Raw genomic sequence first — 15,219 nt, 5'->3', positions numbered from 1 at the left:
TAATGGGTATAACAACAGCGGTTATCACCTTTCTTTGTAATCCAGGTATTCTTACTCACGCTTTGTGTGCGCTTCCATAAAAGGGGGCGTTTAACATGTAATAAAACAGGTTGTTATAATGAAGTGCCTTGAGGAAAAGAAAAAATGACTAAGATACTGCAAATCCTGTATGAGAGAAATGCTGGGAAACTGTTAATCATGTAACATATCTATTTTATGACTCGGTGCACTTTGAACACAGCCGCTCATCTGTAAGCTGACATCTGCACATTGGAGCTTTTAAACTTTAAACTTCATACATTTAAATATGACACTGAAGGGGTGCGTTTATGTCCGACACTCTCCCACCATTCAGGCTCAGTGAAGACCAGTTAGCTTTTAGCCAAATCAAACTGAAATTAACATTATTGATCGGGCATTCTCTGTGATAAATACTAATACACTAATCCATTTTCTAATCTGTGTTCTAGTAGCTGTGGTGCCAGTGGTGTAAAACAGACTTGCCAGCAAACTAGGACTCTTCATAAAAACATATTCATGCATTTTCTGCCTCATGAATTAAATGCATGTAGGTTCCCCATGGCAACGTGAAACATAAAGGCTTCACTCCGGTAACTGCCTGGCACCTATGGGATCACTAACATACAGCTACGTATGCAGATAAAATGTAATCTCTCAGCTGAGAACTCCAGTGAGTGAATGCAGTAAATTTAAACTTTAATGTAAAGCATTCCTTCCTGGATCAAGTCTGAATATACTGTAAATAAAAAAGAGAGCATATTCTGCACAAGCACTCCCAAAAACTCTGAAAAATCTGTGAGCACGGGTTGCCTTGAGATGTACTTTATGACAAAGTTGAACCGAGTTGGACACTTCTCCACCGCCTCACTTCAGAAATCAACTACTGACAAGAGAAGGGCATCTGTTAAGTGGCCGAGTGCGAGGCGCTTTTTAGAGTGACTCAATAGTTCAGATCCAGCTGCTCCGCTCTGTCACTTAGCCTCTCCATCTCCTTCCTTCCTCCCAATACCCCGAGCTACCCCTGCAATAAAGCATCATACCGGCGGTTAAAATAGACAAGTCTGCCTCAATATGTGTCTTAGATGGATACAACAATTTTGTGTCTTCCTTCTGCTTTGCCCATGGGTTTCTGAAGTGCTGCCATTCACACTTACCTCACCGTTTGACTGTGGCTTTGGAGATATGACCTTCAGGAAAAGGGTCACTCGAGGCAACTCTTTACTGGGGAATGAATCATATGAGCTTCATAAATTTTTGATGGCCTGGGTGGGATGCACCGGCAGAGGAAATAGAATTCGCAATGCCCTGATCACCATGCTAAAGAGAAGCTGAAGAGATGCGCTGTTGATGCCATCCATTGCGATTTACAACCGACAACAACCGCAGTGCTCGAGGAACAAGCTGGAAGTAGAAGAAAAAGTGGCCATCTTTTGCAACTACCAGGTAAATTTAGAGGTAATAATGAGGTATAGACAGCTCGGAATTACTATCATGGTTACTGAGCCTTAAAATGTGTAACATAAATTGAAAAGTTTGCAGGGTATACTTGAAAATGTTGCTGATAAAACTGCAGATTCTGTTTCTACATCTCCCTCTGTACAGTTTATTCGTTGTTTGTTATGTTTCCACTTTAAAACCCTGCTCATGCTCAGTATTCAGCAGCGTGTCACATAAGGCCATGACCTGGTAATTACGGTCAGACACGCTGCAGATTTTGGCCAGCGAAGAAGAGTTCTGTAAATGTGTTGGATGAGGTACAACGCTCCTGCTGATTAGTAACTTTTCTTTTGGCCGATTAAAGGGCTGCGTGGCTACAACCCTGCACTGTGCAGGAAGTTAAGTGGATAGCTGTCAGACATGGTTGCTGAGCTCCAGTACAGCAGCAGCCATCGCTGGCACTCAGTTGGTACACGGCAAACAAACAAATCACATCTCCACCCATCCGACCGTTTGTCTACGCTCTAAACTCTTAATTCCTCCTGTCCTTTCCTCTGTGCTTGCACATCTTTCCCTCGTTTTTGTATAACCTAATTTCTCCCCAGAATTCATCACTCACATCTAGCCTCTTTCTCGTCTCTTCCAAATGCTTTCAGCATCCAAGTTTCTCTCCTGATAAGCGCCCTCTCCCCCTGCAGCCAGCTCTGTTGGTGTCCTCTCTGTTTGGAGATGAAAGATGGTGCTCCTGCTGTCTGACGGCTTGTAAGAGGCTGCTAATGTGAAAAGTGAGTGCACAGCACTGCAAGATGTAAGTCACTTCGGCTTACACTTAATGATTCATTATTCTGTTTTGCCATAACTCCGCTCAATTTAATTACTTTTATGTGACTTGGTAAACAAACAGCATGTCATGAGATGCGTTCACATGAAAGTACACGTATGAGAGGAGAAGGAATGCGTGTCTATTTGTAAGTCCTGGTGTACACTGTATATTTTTGAACCACTGTGTGCTTGCGGATTTGCATGTGCATCCATGCGGATTTTCCTTTTTTGTCTGGCTCTGCCTGGAAGGTCCCACAGTGTCACAATTGGAAGGCTCACTTTGCCTACCTCCTGTGTACTATGCACACAAAAAACTCTTGCCTCTCCCTGCACTGCAGCGAGTCAAGCATGCTTTCTGCCATCTCTGCAGACAGAGAATAACAATCATAATGAATCTGCAGCCAGGGGAAAAAAAATACATTTGGCACATCATCGGACTAGCACACCTCCTCACGATTCCCTGGGAACAATGAAGCTGCAAGGGTTACAGGGGAGGAGGGTGAGGAGGAGGCTGCCTCCCCCTCATCCCTCCTGTGACTTGCAGCTATTGGCTTTAAGGTGTTGTTGGTACGACTTGTTCTGCCTTAGCGCCAAATATTAATTTTCACGGGGATGCAACGCTGCTTGCCTTGCTTCTGCAGGCATGTGTGTTCGTCGTAATTTAATTAACCAAATTTGCTTCCCGATGTTTTTGTGATGGCAGCGCGTCAAGTTGAAATGTCTTGCAAGGGGACACAAACGGGGTAATTTTCCAGTTCGTTTTTAAACAGGGACATTATCACTCATGACTAATTTAAAAACATTTAATCTTGACATTCAAGTATTTCAGTTGAGCTATGACTTCACTCATTTCATACTCCGTGCATTAGGCGCCAACGGGAACTCTAAAAAAACCAAACATATTGCCCGAGGTTTTATTCAATATTGTCAAAATTTTAATGCTCTGAATTCAAAAACTTGCTCATGGGTCAGAAAGGCATGCTATCTATTTTTTCTAATTACAATAAACACGCTCCGCTTAAAACATCCCCCGCCTTATATATAGTGCCTCTAAGTGCAAGAAATAATAATATATACTGGACGATACACCTACAAAATGACACATCTTCACTACAATAAAAACAATCAGGTCAAGGTCATACACCAAAAAAGGCAGATCTAAATTATGCACAGGTGGCGTTGGTGCAATATGTATGAAATCCTTCAGGTAGTTTCTGACATATGCTCCAGAAACAGAATCAAAAAATATTTGAAGTGCCTCAGTATGACCTTGAAAATCAGGTCAAGGTCATGCACCCCAAAAGGCACATCTATACTATATAGAGATGGCCTGGGTGCAATATGAATGAAATCCCTCAAGTAGTTTCAGAGATATGCTCCGGAAACGAAATGCGGACGTGCGAACGTACGGACGGACGTGCCCACGCCAATACCCCCCTCCGTACCTACAGCCGGCGGGGGATAAAAATGACAAAATTTGTTGGAGCCAAAATTTTAAAGAAATGAAACAACCATCTGATTTTGAACTTTCTGGTAAGTTTAAGGTTGTCATGTTTGAGTTTAGGTTTCACAGGGAAAATTAAAGAAATACACGGTTAAAAATATTATATTTAATTTAATCTCATTTTATTCTATTTATTCTACATCTTATTTAAATGTTTAAAAAAAGACTGTGCCAGTTTAAGCAACAGGGAAGTCATGAACAACACAAGACCAAGTGACAGAAATGTAGGGACTTTCAGCTGAACTGGACTGAACTGCAGGCAGTGTGTACACAAAGCTTGTAGAATACAAGTATTCAAACACATTAGACATATACACAGTAAACAAAATACTATGTTTTATCAAGTACCTGTGGGCACTAAGTAATCAAAGAACTTTATTTTCTTCTGGTGTTCTAAATTTGTTCCACTGCAAAAAGACATTCGGCAGTTGTCTCTATATCTGGCCATGGTTGTGCTGTTTCCACAGAGGTGCAGTATTTTTATATTTCAGTAAAAAAAAATAGGCCGACAGTGAGTAAAAATTCATTCAGTAGAAGAACTTACTCAGACACTGTTTGGGGTTTATAGAGTTATCATTCAGGGATTCCAGTGGAGACGTGTTTGTTTGTCAAAACGATATCAAAGTGATGAATAAAGTCCAAAAAAATCCACAACTTGTGAGATGCACGCGATCCCACACACCGAGCCTGAAACAATGTTAAAAACAACACCTGTTCCACGGCTTGCAGTCTGCACACGAGTCCCCTGCATTCATTAAAAAGGATCGGTCACGCTCTCAGCTCGCGTCACGTCACTAGAGAGGGCGCAAACGCATTCAGAAATCTACAAGAGCCTCTAAAAATGCACAGACATGAGCTCTGAGGCTGTCTCCTTTTTGCCAAAATGCCATTTCCTCTCATTTGCATCTCTATATTGTCACCTAACAATGGCCACATCACACACGTACCCCAAACAGAGATGCATTTTAATATCTGGGATAAGAACTAAGCTGTCTTGACAAGAGATCTACAAGGCTCGGTAAATTTGATACAGTGAAAAGGCTTATAGCTAAATCTCCCCTTTTTTCCCCTCTATTGCACACACTGCTAGCGTTTAACGTAGCCTGCTTCCACTTCCTCGGTATCTTCATTATAAATGCAGTATTAAAATACAGTACTAAATAGCAGAGGCACTTCAGTGTGTGTGTGTGTGTGTGTGTGTGTGTGTGTGTGTGTGTGTGTGTGTGTGTGTGTGTGTGTGTGAATACAGCAGAATGTAGGTCCACTGAAGGCTAGACTTTCATTTGAGACTGCACTCTGCTGCGCTCAGACTCTCATCTGACATTGCGGATCCAAACACATCACTGCTAAACCACAGACTTCCATTACATAAGTAGCAAATAAAGTTGAATTTCAGCCTCGGTTCTCTTTGCAGTCTGCACAGACTGCTCAGCCACTCCATCTCCCCCTGTCTTCTTCTGACTCTTTTTTTAGATCACTTAGGTAGCAAATGCTGTTCTGGGATGATAGAATTAAACTGAAATCACATCCTAATAGAAACAAATGGCTGTGTGACCAGCCTCTAAGAAAAACAGGTATTATGTGTCGACGCCTGGATACATAGGAGAGTGTGAAAGCCAAAAATAGGGCAACTGCTTGTAGTAAAACACATTTTTATAGAGTGTGAAGCAGCGGCAGGGTGGATTTTCAACAATGTAGGAAATTAATGCGAAGGATAATCATGTTTTCTTTTAAATAGTGACAAATGAGAAGCGACAGAAGGGCTGCTGTGACACTAAGACAAAGAGGTGAGGAGGCGGGATTTGCTGCCACCGAAAACCATCATGAGCTGGAAGGGTTACCTGAGTCTATGCGCATCCTTTCAAGTCCACAGTCAAATATGCATGTGCTTGCCGTCATGCTAGCATGAGCCTGATTGGGATTGAGTTTATATTTTTACAAGGTCTTTTCTTCCCGATGGCAAAATGGTTTTTACATAACGTAAAGAGTGATAGCTTGTGACACGAGGGGCCGTGTGATTGTGACAGTTCTCAGACGTGGGAAGGCCCGGTAGCGAAGAGTTCCTCCGTGTCATGCGAGGACAGGGCCTGATCCACTTCATCGAGCTGGCACAATCACAGGCTAAGACGTTGAGCGAAGCAACTTGGGATGGAGCTTTCATAAAACAGAAATGTGCTTTCACCGCTATTACACATTCCTCCCCTCTCCCCTTTCACATCGCAGCGCTTCATCTCTTCATCTCTACGTCTCTCAGGGGCAGGGCGGATGGATTCACTACTTTTCTGTCCGAGTGCTAAATCTCATCTGCACGCCCATTACTTTGAATGATGTGAGCTGCAATGTTAAATAAGCCCTGCAATCAGTAAGGTTAGGCCAGGCTAAAACAGAGTCACATACTTTGTAATTGCCATCATATAAGAAGGTTGAATGACTTATTCATGAAATTACATAGCCTGAAACTGTAGAAAAATATATGGATCTAAGCCACAATGAGAAAAGAGGAGGATTGGATATTATCTCAAGGATACTTGACGACAAGGAGGAGTTCTACCTGGAGTCATATAATGTTTAAGAGCTTCAAAGCTGCAAGTTAAGTTAAGTAGACTTGGCTCTGCTCTTACTGTGACCTTTGAGAGTAAAACATCTCCTTGAGAGCCCTTTTAGGAAGCAGCATAAATTGATGTTGGAGAAAATTTGGGACACCGACTCGAACATGTTAGTCTGCAGAGCGGAGAAAAAAAACTAATTTTGTAATCCTGAAATAACTTTTGGAAGCGTCAATGAGACAGAGTAATTGGTAGGAATTGTTTGAAATGACAAAGACACATTCTCTTTGGACTTTGTTAAATCAATCACTGAACCTAATAAAATAAATTGAGAAGCGGCATCCCATTAAAAGATGAAGACTGTATTTTAATGGTTCTCTCCCTGAATCCCCCCATCCTTTAATTGTGTTTATGGTAACATTAGAGTGAAGCTTAAAACAGAGAATGTGACATTTCACAATGTAATTATGCAGCTCGTTTGGATTTTTTACCACCAATATAAAAATGACAGGCTTGTACTCCGCTTTCCACATGCACCCTTGAAGCAAAAAGCTAACGAGTCCTAAAACATTAGTACACCCTCAGCACACACTGCAATTACATGACGCATAGTTTTCACTCCCAGCTCTCAGTTAAAACATCTCTGTTCCGGTGAGGTGAAAGCACAAGTTAGACTCCAAGGTGGTAATGAGAAATTTGTTGAATTGGAGAGATGAACAGCTCGTTCTGTTTCACTGTTTCACTGACAGTTATTAAACCCTTTAGATATGTATGTTTGTAGAGTTAACACAAATCTAATGACTGGCAAACAAGCAAGAATCAAACATTTACAAGTTCATGTTTACAGAAATTCCCAAGATATTATCAGCAGTAAGCGGTGGGTTTGACTTTGTGTTTGTGTATGATAAACCCAACAACGGGTGAGCTAAAAAGATTCTAAAATACCAAGTAGCTTAGACAGTTTATAACAGTCTGAGCAGAAAACACTAACTACCAACAGCTCACCACTTTTTTTGGGAATCGTCATGGTGCAAGAACACAAACCTAACTTCAACTTCCTCTCCAGCCTGCTGAAACCAAACTATTGCTAATAAATGAAGAGTCTGTAGTTTACGTGGTTAGAATATTTGTCAGTGTGTTTGCATGTGAGCCCAGCTGCTGCTACCCACATGGGGTTAGTCACAAAGCATCATTGTCTAATGAGTGGTTTTCCCTGTTTTAAACACCTACTAATGATTCCCCACTACTGCCTTTAGGAGGTGGCCGTGATCCCCGACGGCATTTCCTCGCCTATTCACAAAAAACGATGAAGGGAAAAATGTTGTTTACTTAATTTTTATGCACGACTTTCATTTCAGCTCAGAGTGAGTCTCTGCTGGGGGTTTCTTTGCTCTGCTCTGTGTTTTCTGTGCTTGTGTCTGTTTCACCACGGAGCAGAGCAAAGTAAAGGCAGGAGAAGTGAGGACATTTTGATTACTTGAGTTGAACGACTCCAAAGGTTTCAAACTCAGGCCAAAATACTTGCTTTTTTTTTTTTTTTTACACACACCCATGCTGAATCTCCCCACAGCAGCGAGGAAGTTAGAAGTTCTGCTCCTGATGGCAGGAAAACTAGTCTTTACCAGACCACTCGCAGCTCTCCTGCTGATAGTGTTACAGCTGCACCCCCCGGTGAGGACAGGCTTTGACTCATCTCGGCTGTCAGGAAGGAAATACTCCTCCCGGCTCTACAACAGTGATGTCGGTAGGTGCAAAAGTAAACACAAATGTACACTCAGTTCACCTCCATACAGTCTTGCATGACTCAAAGTCAAGGGAATAGTGATGGAAAACTGAATGAATACGATAAAAACAAAGATAAGTGAAAAATGTTCTTTACTAATTTGCATCAACTAAATAAATGGGGGATATTTCCTTCTTGTGAGGCGTTAAAATGAGCTTTTAAATATTGAATGCACATGATTTTGGGGAGGAAGAATGTTCTGAGTGGGTGAAATCAAGCAAATATGTGAATGTTTGTGATAAATTACTCCTGTAAATGGCTGCTGTTTTCAGTTCAAATGTTTTGTAATATTTCAATAAAAAAACTATTAATGTCAAAGGCAGAGGATAATAATAGAAATTATTCTTAATCAACTGTCCAATTTACATCTGTAGAGAACAAAATGGAACAAAACAAAACAGGAAAAAAAGACAGAGAAGAGCTGACAGTGAAAATTATAATCGACAGCGACCGTCGACCAACTCGCCCCCCGAAGAAGTCATCCGAGGGGAAACCCTGCATAGTCAGCTTTATTCGCTTGATGCCTAAAGCCAATTTGTACCGAGTGAGCTTAATACCTTTTAGTGAGTAAAGTCAGGTTTCATTAGAGACTTGCTTCTTCATTAGCAGCTAAATATTTAAACCTCCTTTTCTCAAGTATGTTTCCAGGACAGACACCACAAACCAGAAAAGCCGTTTTCCCTGTGGTCCTGGCTGAAACTACTAAGCCGTCAGTTTAGCTCCCCTGACAACATGCGACACGCAGACTGAGGCCCGTGTTTAAAAGTAAAAACGGTTTAACCACGTGTAACTAAAGATCCCAAAGAAGTTCTGTCAGCTGATCTGTTGGTTTGGTCCCAAATGAAATTCCTCGAAACATGACTGAATTTACTTCTAAATATTTAGTGCAGCTTGCACCATCACCAGGATAAAGTTTTCATGTAACTGATTCCTCAAATACATCTTCATTTCAATATATTTTCTGCTGGATTACTTTTGTTTGCTTTGATGTATCAAAAATACATTTTTAATCAAATTATTTGTCATTCATTTCATTGTTTTACTGCCACTATTTATCATATATCAGACAGGGAGGTTCACCCTGGTAACCCAGATAATGGAGGAAAATCTTCAGATGCAATGTGAAGGGGTTGTATTTTAACCCAGACTGTGTTATTTTCCGACACTTATATAATTTAGAATTAAACTTAACCAAGATTCTGACAAGTAGTTAAAAATGCATCTTTTTTTGAAACTTCTGAACATAATTTTGGTGTCCAAACTTAACCAACAGTAGAGAAAATGAAAAGTAAACAATTAGTAACCATTAAACTTAAGTCACTGTGGAGCCATGGGGGACGTGAACTCTTGTCTCGTGGGTAAAAGTCTGTTTCTGACTTATGTTACTGTCCTTCTTTATGAGGACTTTGGGGCTCTTTAAACCTGGTACTACACCAAAGTCTTACTTTGGAGGAGAAATGCTTTTTTTCAAAAACAAAACAAACAAAAAACAAATGAAAAAGCAGTCTAGTTTTACTGGGACATAATGTTTGGAAGACTACATTAGCAACACTGAGGGTCACCAATTTTTGTGCAGTCATGATCTAATGATGAAAGCTTCTGTCTTTAACAGTCTTTTGATGGACTGTCAATAACTCAGGTGCAGACATTAATGGAAATATCTTGACTTGAACAGATGTTCTATTGGTTTTATAAACTAAAAATTAGTCAAGCAAGCAAGTTCTAAGATGGTTGTGTCATTAGTCTTGACAAGAAATAAAAAAGCTGCAACGTAGCATCAAACAATTGAAATTGCACCACTGGTTTTAATTATGAAGATATTACACATAATATCATGTTACAGATCTGCAGTGGAGCACAGCTGACACTCGTGTTATTATATTTTTCACACTAACAGTACGCTAGCATTTGAATGAACCTGTCTCGGCTTGTTGAAATCTGGCATTGAATGCTTGGATGAACTGCATAAATGCAGCTTTAAAGTGTGTATCGTACACGGCAGACACAGCTCTTTAGGTGCAGTGAGTGGTTTAGCATTTCTATACAAAATCAAAAAACAATTGAAGTATGTTTTATTTCCTTCTGTTGAAGCATCTGAAAAAGGCATCTGTGCTAAATACTTTATGACACTGAAGCCTCTCTTCCTCTTGGCTGCTGATGCTTGACACCGGCAAACACCACCAGCACCGAGGGCAACATGTGTAGAATACTCAGGATAAACAGGCAGTCGTCGTGTTGACTTTGATGCATTGTTTTTTCTTTGCGAGGCGCCGGGTGGTGGCAGTACTTCAGGCAGTCCTCGCCCTAGTGGCTCTCAGTGGGCCTTCCTGCCTGGCTGCATAGCTGCTGGCTGTGGAGCTGTGAGACCCGTCCAGGTTAAAGCCTCTCCAGCAGAGAGAGTAAACAGAAGCTGGAGGCCAGCGCTCTGACCATTTTGGCACCCCTGCAATCATAACATTATGCCTCGCTTGCTAAGTCCTCTTATTTGTCTTCCTATAAAGTCTCGACCTTGCTACCTAAAGCACCGTGACGTGGCTTAACTTATGGCTTGGCGCTGAAAATGAATTGAATTTGTACGGCGGTGATTCAGCAGATATCAAAGAGCTTCACCTTGCGCTCCAAACGTAACTGCCATGAGAGTGAACGAGCTGTGCTTCATTGCTCCAGTAGTGGCACTCAGGGTGACCCACTCACTGTATTCAAATACCTCTCCAGGTCAGCTCTCGTCACATTAAACGTGATAATACATCCACAGCCATTTTGCTCTTGAAAAAGGCTGTGACCTGATTTTTGAAATGCCAACAAAGTCCTTAGGCGAGGAGGAGGGTAATTTGCCCCCATGAGCCACCTGTTGAGGAGCAGATTCACTGGGGATGAAGCAGGATTTCATTGGAGTTTCCATTGCTTGCAGCTTATGGTTGAGCAGGGGAACCAAAGAATGGAGCTGAGGAAGCAGCGTTTCTTCCCTTGAGACTGGTGGCGCTCATTTAGTGATGCAAATTAGTTTGAGTAATGAAAGCCTGCTGTTAAAGCTACGGTTAAATTGAAAAACACACATTCAAGACATGATTTCCATACTTACAGCTTCATATAAGTTAAATATCAAAACGAGAAAATCATAGGAAAGACGCCCAACCTGAGTTCCACCAGCGTGTGATTCACTTACTGTTTGAATGGATTGTGTAAGGATTTATTGTAGATGATCATTACTTGTAGAGATTGCAGTTTGATAAAGTTTGATCTCAGATGGGACAAATGCCAGCTCATGGTACGCTGAGACTGCCATCATATTTGGAAAACACTGAGCTCTCCTTTCTCAGCGGACGTCATTTGGCTCTGTTAATTATTGGAGAGCACGGAAAACAATTTACACAGACTTGCAAATTGCCAGAGTTTGACAACCTATTGTCATAAACACACAGCCTTCCTTTGGATTCGCTGAAGTTTTGGTTTCATCGCTGTTCCCAGAATGGAACGGTCTCACATCGCTGCATTACACTCTCCTTGCTGTCAGTCACCCGACACCCACAGGGAGTAAAAAGCATCTCTGCCTGGAATTAATCGCTCAGAAACATGACACTTTACAACCTTATTGTTATATGTATGGCTTCCCATTTTAAAAGGATCTGGAAAGCAGCGGGTTTCAACTAAAGAGTTGTAAGAGCTATACTCTAAACATAGAAATGTGTGACTGAGAGATTTGTCATTTCATTTATATTGATCAACATTTGATTGAGAGGCGTCACAAATATTAAGTAATGTTTTTGCACATCCAGCTGTTGTGCTGGTTCTGTAATTAATTACATGTCCTGAGCCGAATTTCAATCATGAAGAAAAACTATCGCTCTTTGGGTGGCAGAAGATTACTATTACCAGATGTGGCGTCATGTCATAACATATAAGACAGCTGGTTTATTATATATGTGACACAATCATATCTTATGAAATATGTTAGTCAGTGATGGCAGTTGTGCAGGTGTAACTGCAGCAGTAGACTCAATGATACAGATTAGAACTGGCACACATATAGCAATGTTACAATAATAATTGGGTATAACAGCGTGCACAGTGGAATTCCAAATGTAATGATGAGTGATGCATATTTAATTTTATTGATTAGATGCTTCATGCATGCACCTACTGCCATGTCACCCGTTCGTTCGCTGACCACAACTGGAAGCCTCAAGTTTGGAATTTTCACCATCTGAGATTTTTAAAATTGGACACGATGAGCAAGGAGTAGATCCGACTGAGAACCTGAGGACACTATACTCCCTAGTTTGGTTACAGCTTGTCAAAGCTCGGCCTGCTTCATGTGCTTTATCTACCTGTCTTAACTCTAAATGAGACCACAAGTTACAAAATGATCACCATGTTGTACTTAAGAAGACTTAAAAGTAGCAACTGAGACCATAAACTCATTAGGAAAAGTTTTACCAAAGTACCAAATCAAGTGAGAAGTTAGGTCATATTCTCATAGACTTCTTTATAATCAGACTTATTCTGACTAGAGAAGCGCCTACTTATGGCCATTAAAGAGAATGCACTTCCACGCTTTCGTCACTATGCAGACCTGGAAGCTACATCCATCTTTGGTGTAAATATATGGTCAGCAAAAAGTACAGCACAGGCAATATGCAGCTTTAATCGTCTAAAATTAAGAGTTTCCGGTTACATCAACTTCTCTGTTCATCCCTGAAATTCTCTGACTTTTCCTCAATAAATAGATTGGGACAAAGGTGACATTTTTTGCTTTTAGTCAAACATCGTGACAACTATTGGAGGAAATGCCATTAAATTGGTGCATATATCAACGATGCCAAGGGCACGAGTCCTAATTATCCCAATGATTTCCTGACATTTTTCCCTGACAGCACTATCAGGCCACAGTTTTATTAGTTGTGAAATATCTTAACGGATGCCTTCACTTCAGCCTCAGCCACACTTTTTGCGCATATTAGTTGCATGTTAACACACCAAACTAAGACCGTGAACAAGCTAAGTCTATTTGTTTAGCATCAGCGTACTAATATTGTAATTGTGAGCCTGATAGTATGCCGACAGTTGCTTGGTTTTCTACTCCGTTTCAAAGCCATCTCTTCACTGGAGCTGAATCAATTATTCACAATAAATTTGTGTGTTGAGGACGAGTAGGAACCACTCGCCTTTACTTCTGTTTAGAAAAAGACTACAATACGACAAAAATATCATTTCTGAGTATGTGGTAATAGAAGAAGTGTCAAAATGTCATAGTTTCTATAAAACTAATTGTTTATTGGCTTGTGTAAATAAAGTTAATCGTACATTTCTTCTTTCCGAAATCCAACCACCAATAATAAAGTCTGAACTTATCATCTGCCTTCTCGTGAGCGGATGTAAACACTTAATTTGACCTCAAACATAATGACTTAAGCCCTACAGCTGCAAGAAAAGGTATGTGAACCCTTTGGGATTACTTAGATTTCTGCATAAACTGGCCACAGAATGTGTGATGATCTCCTTCTAAGTCACAACAATAGAAAAACACAGTCTGCTCAAACTAATACCGCACAAACTAATACATGTTTTCATGTTTTAAAAAGTATCTGAACCCCTTGGCTAATGACTTCTCCAAAAGCTAATTTGAACCAGCCAGTCCAATCAGTGTGATGAGATTGGAGGTGTTGATTAAAGCTGCCCTGTTCTATAAAAAACACACACCAGTTTTGAGTTTGCCATTCTCAAAAAGCATTGCCTGATGTGAACTATGCCTTGCACAAAAGAGTTCTCAGCAGACCTACGATCAAGAATTGCTGATTTGCATGAAGCTGGAAAGGGTTACAGAAGTATCTCTAAAAGCCTTGATGTTTATGTGTCCACAGTGAAACAGATTGCCCACAAATGGAGAAAGTTCAGCATTGTTGCTACTCTCCCGAGGTGTGGTCGTCCTGTAAAGATGACTGCAAGAGCAGAGAATGCTCAATGAGGTGAAGAATGATCCTAGAGTGTCAGCTAAAGTCATACAGAAGTCTCTGGCACATGTTAACATGTACAATAAGTAAAACATTAAACAAGAATGGAGTTCATGGGAGGACACCATGGAGGAAGCCACTGCTGTCCAAAAAAACCCCACTGCTGCACACCTGAAGTTTGCAAAAGAACACCTGGATGTTCCCCAGCACAACTAGCAAAATACTCTGTGGATGGATGAACCAAAAATGGAGTTGTTTGGAAGGAACACACAAGGCACAGCACGCCAACATGAAAACCTCATCCCAACTGTGAAACACGGTGGAGGAGGTATCATGGTTTGTGGCTGCTTTGCTGCCTCAGGGCCTGGACGGATTACTGTCAAGGACAAAAAAATAATTCCCAAGTTTATCGAGACATTTTGCAGGAAAAATTGAGGCCACCTGTCTGTCAACTGGAGCTCAACAGAAGACGGGTGATGGCAACCAAACAAAGACGCAAAGAATAGAAGTAAGTCATCAACAGATGACAATTCAGTCAGAGTCCTGGCCTCTACCCCATTCAGATGGTGTGGCATGACCTCAAGAGAGTGATTCACACCAGACAGACCAAGAACATTGCTGAACCGAAACAGTTTTGTAAAGAGAAAAGGTCCAAAATTCCTGCTGACCGTTGTGCAGGTCTGATCTGCAACGATCCCATTCAGTTGAGGTTATTCCTGCCAAAGGAGGGTCAACCAGTTTTAAGTCCAAAAGTTCACGTTTTTCCACGCTGCACTGTGAATGTTTACATGTTGTTTTTAATAAAAACATGAAAACATTTCATTTATTGTGCTGCATTAGTTTAAGCAGACGGTTTGTCTATTACTGCGACAGAGATGAAGCTCGGAACGTTTTCTGACCAATTTATGCTGAAATCCAAGGAATCCCAAAGGGTTCGCATACCTTTTCTTGCAAGTGTATATATCGCTTGTTTTACAACTAGTGTCACAGAAACTGTCACAGAAAAGCTTTTAAAAAGTCAGCTTGAGACAATGTTTACAACCAGGTTTTGCTTTTTTAGCTACCCAACAAGAAAGTTCCTTGGTTTTGTTTGCTCTACAGTAACTCTGTTGCCAGTTTCCAGGGCAGCAGAAACATCACAGATTAATCAGTAGC

The 15,219-nt window shown here is 41.0% G+C and overlaps 1 protein-coding gene across 1 annotated transcript in view; it reads right to left on the bottom strand.

The window, feature by feature from the left end:
• tspan9a (tetraspanin 9a) overlaps positions 1-15,219 on the bottom strand; it is a 180,656-nt gene that overhangs the window by 92,546 nt on the left and 72,891 nt on the right. The gene's annotated exons all lie outside the window — the stretch shown is intronic.

Source organism: Acanthochromis polyacanthus, chromosome 8 (genome assembly GCF_021347895.1).
Source record: "Acanthochromis polyacanthus isolate Apoly-LR-REF ecotype Palm Island chromosome 8, KAUST_Apoly_ChrSc, whole genome shotgun sequence".
NCBI lineage: Eukaryota > Metazoa > Chordata > Actinopteri > Pomacentridae > Acanthochromis > Acanthochromis polyacanthus.
This window is presented reverse-complemented; position numbering and strand designations above follow the sequence as displayed.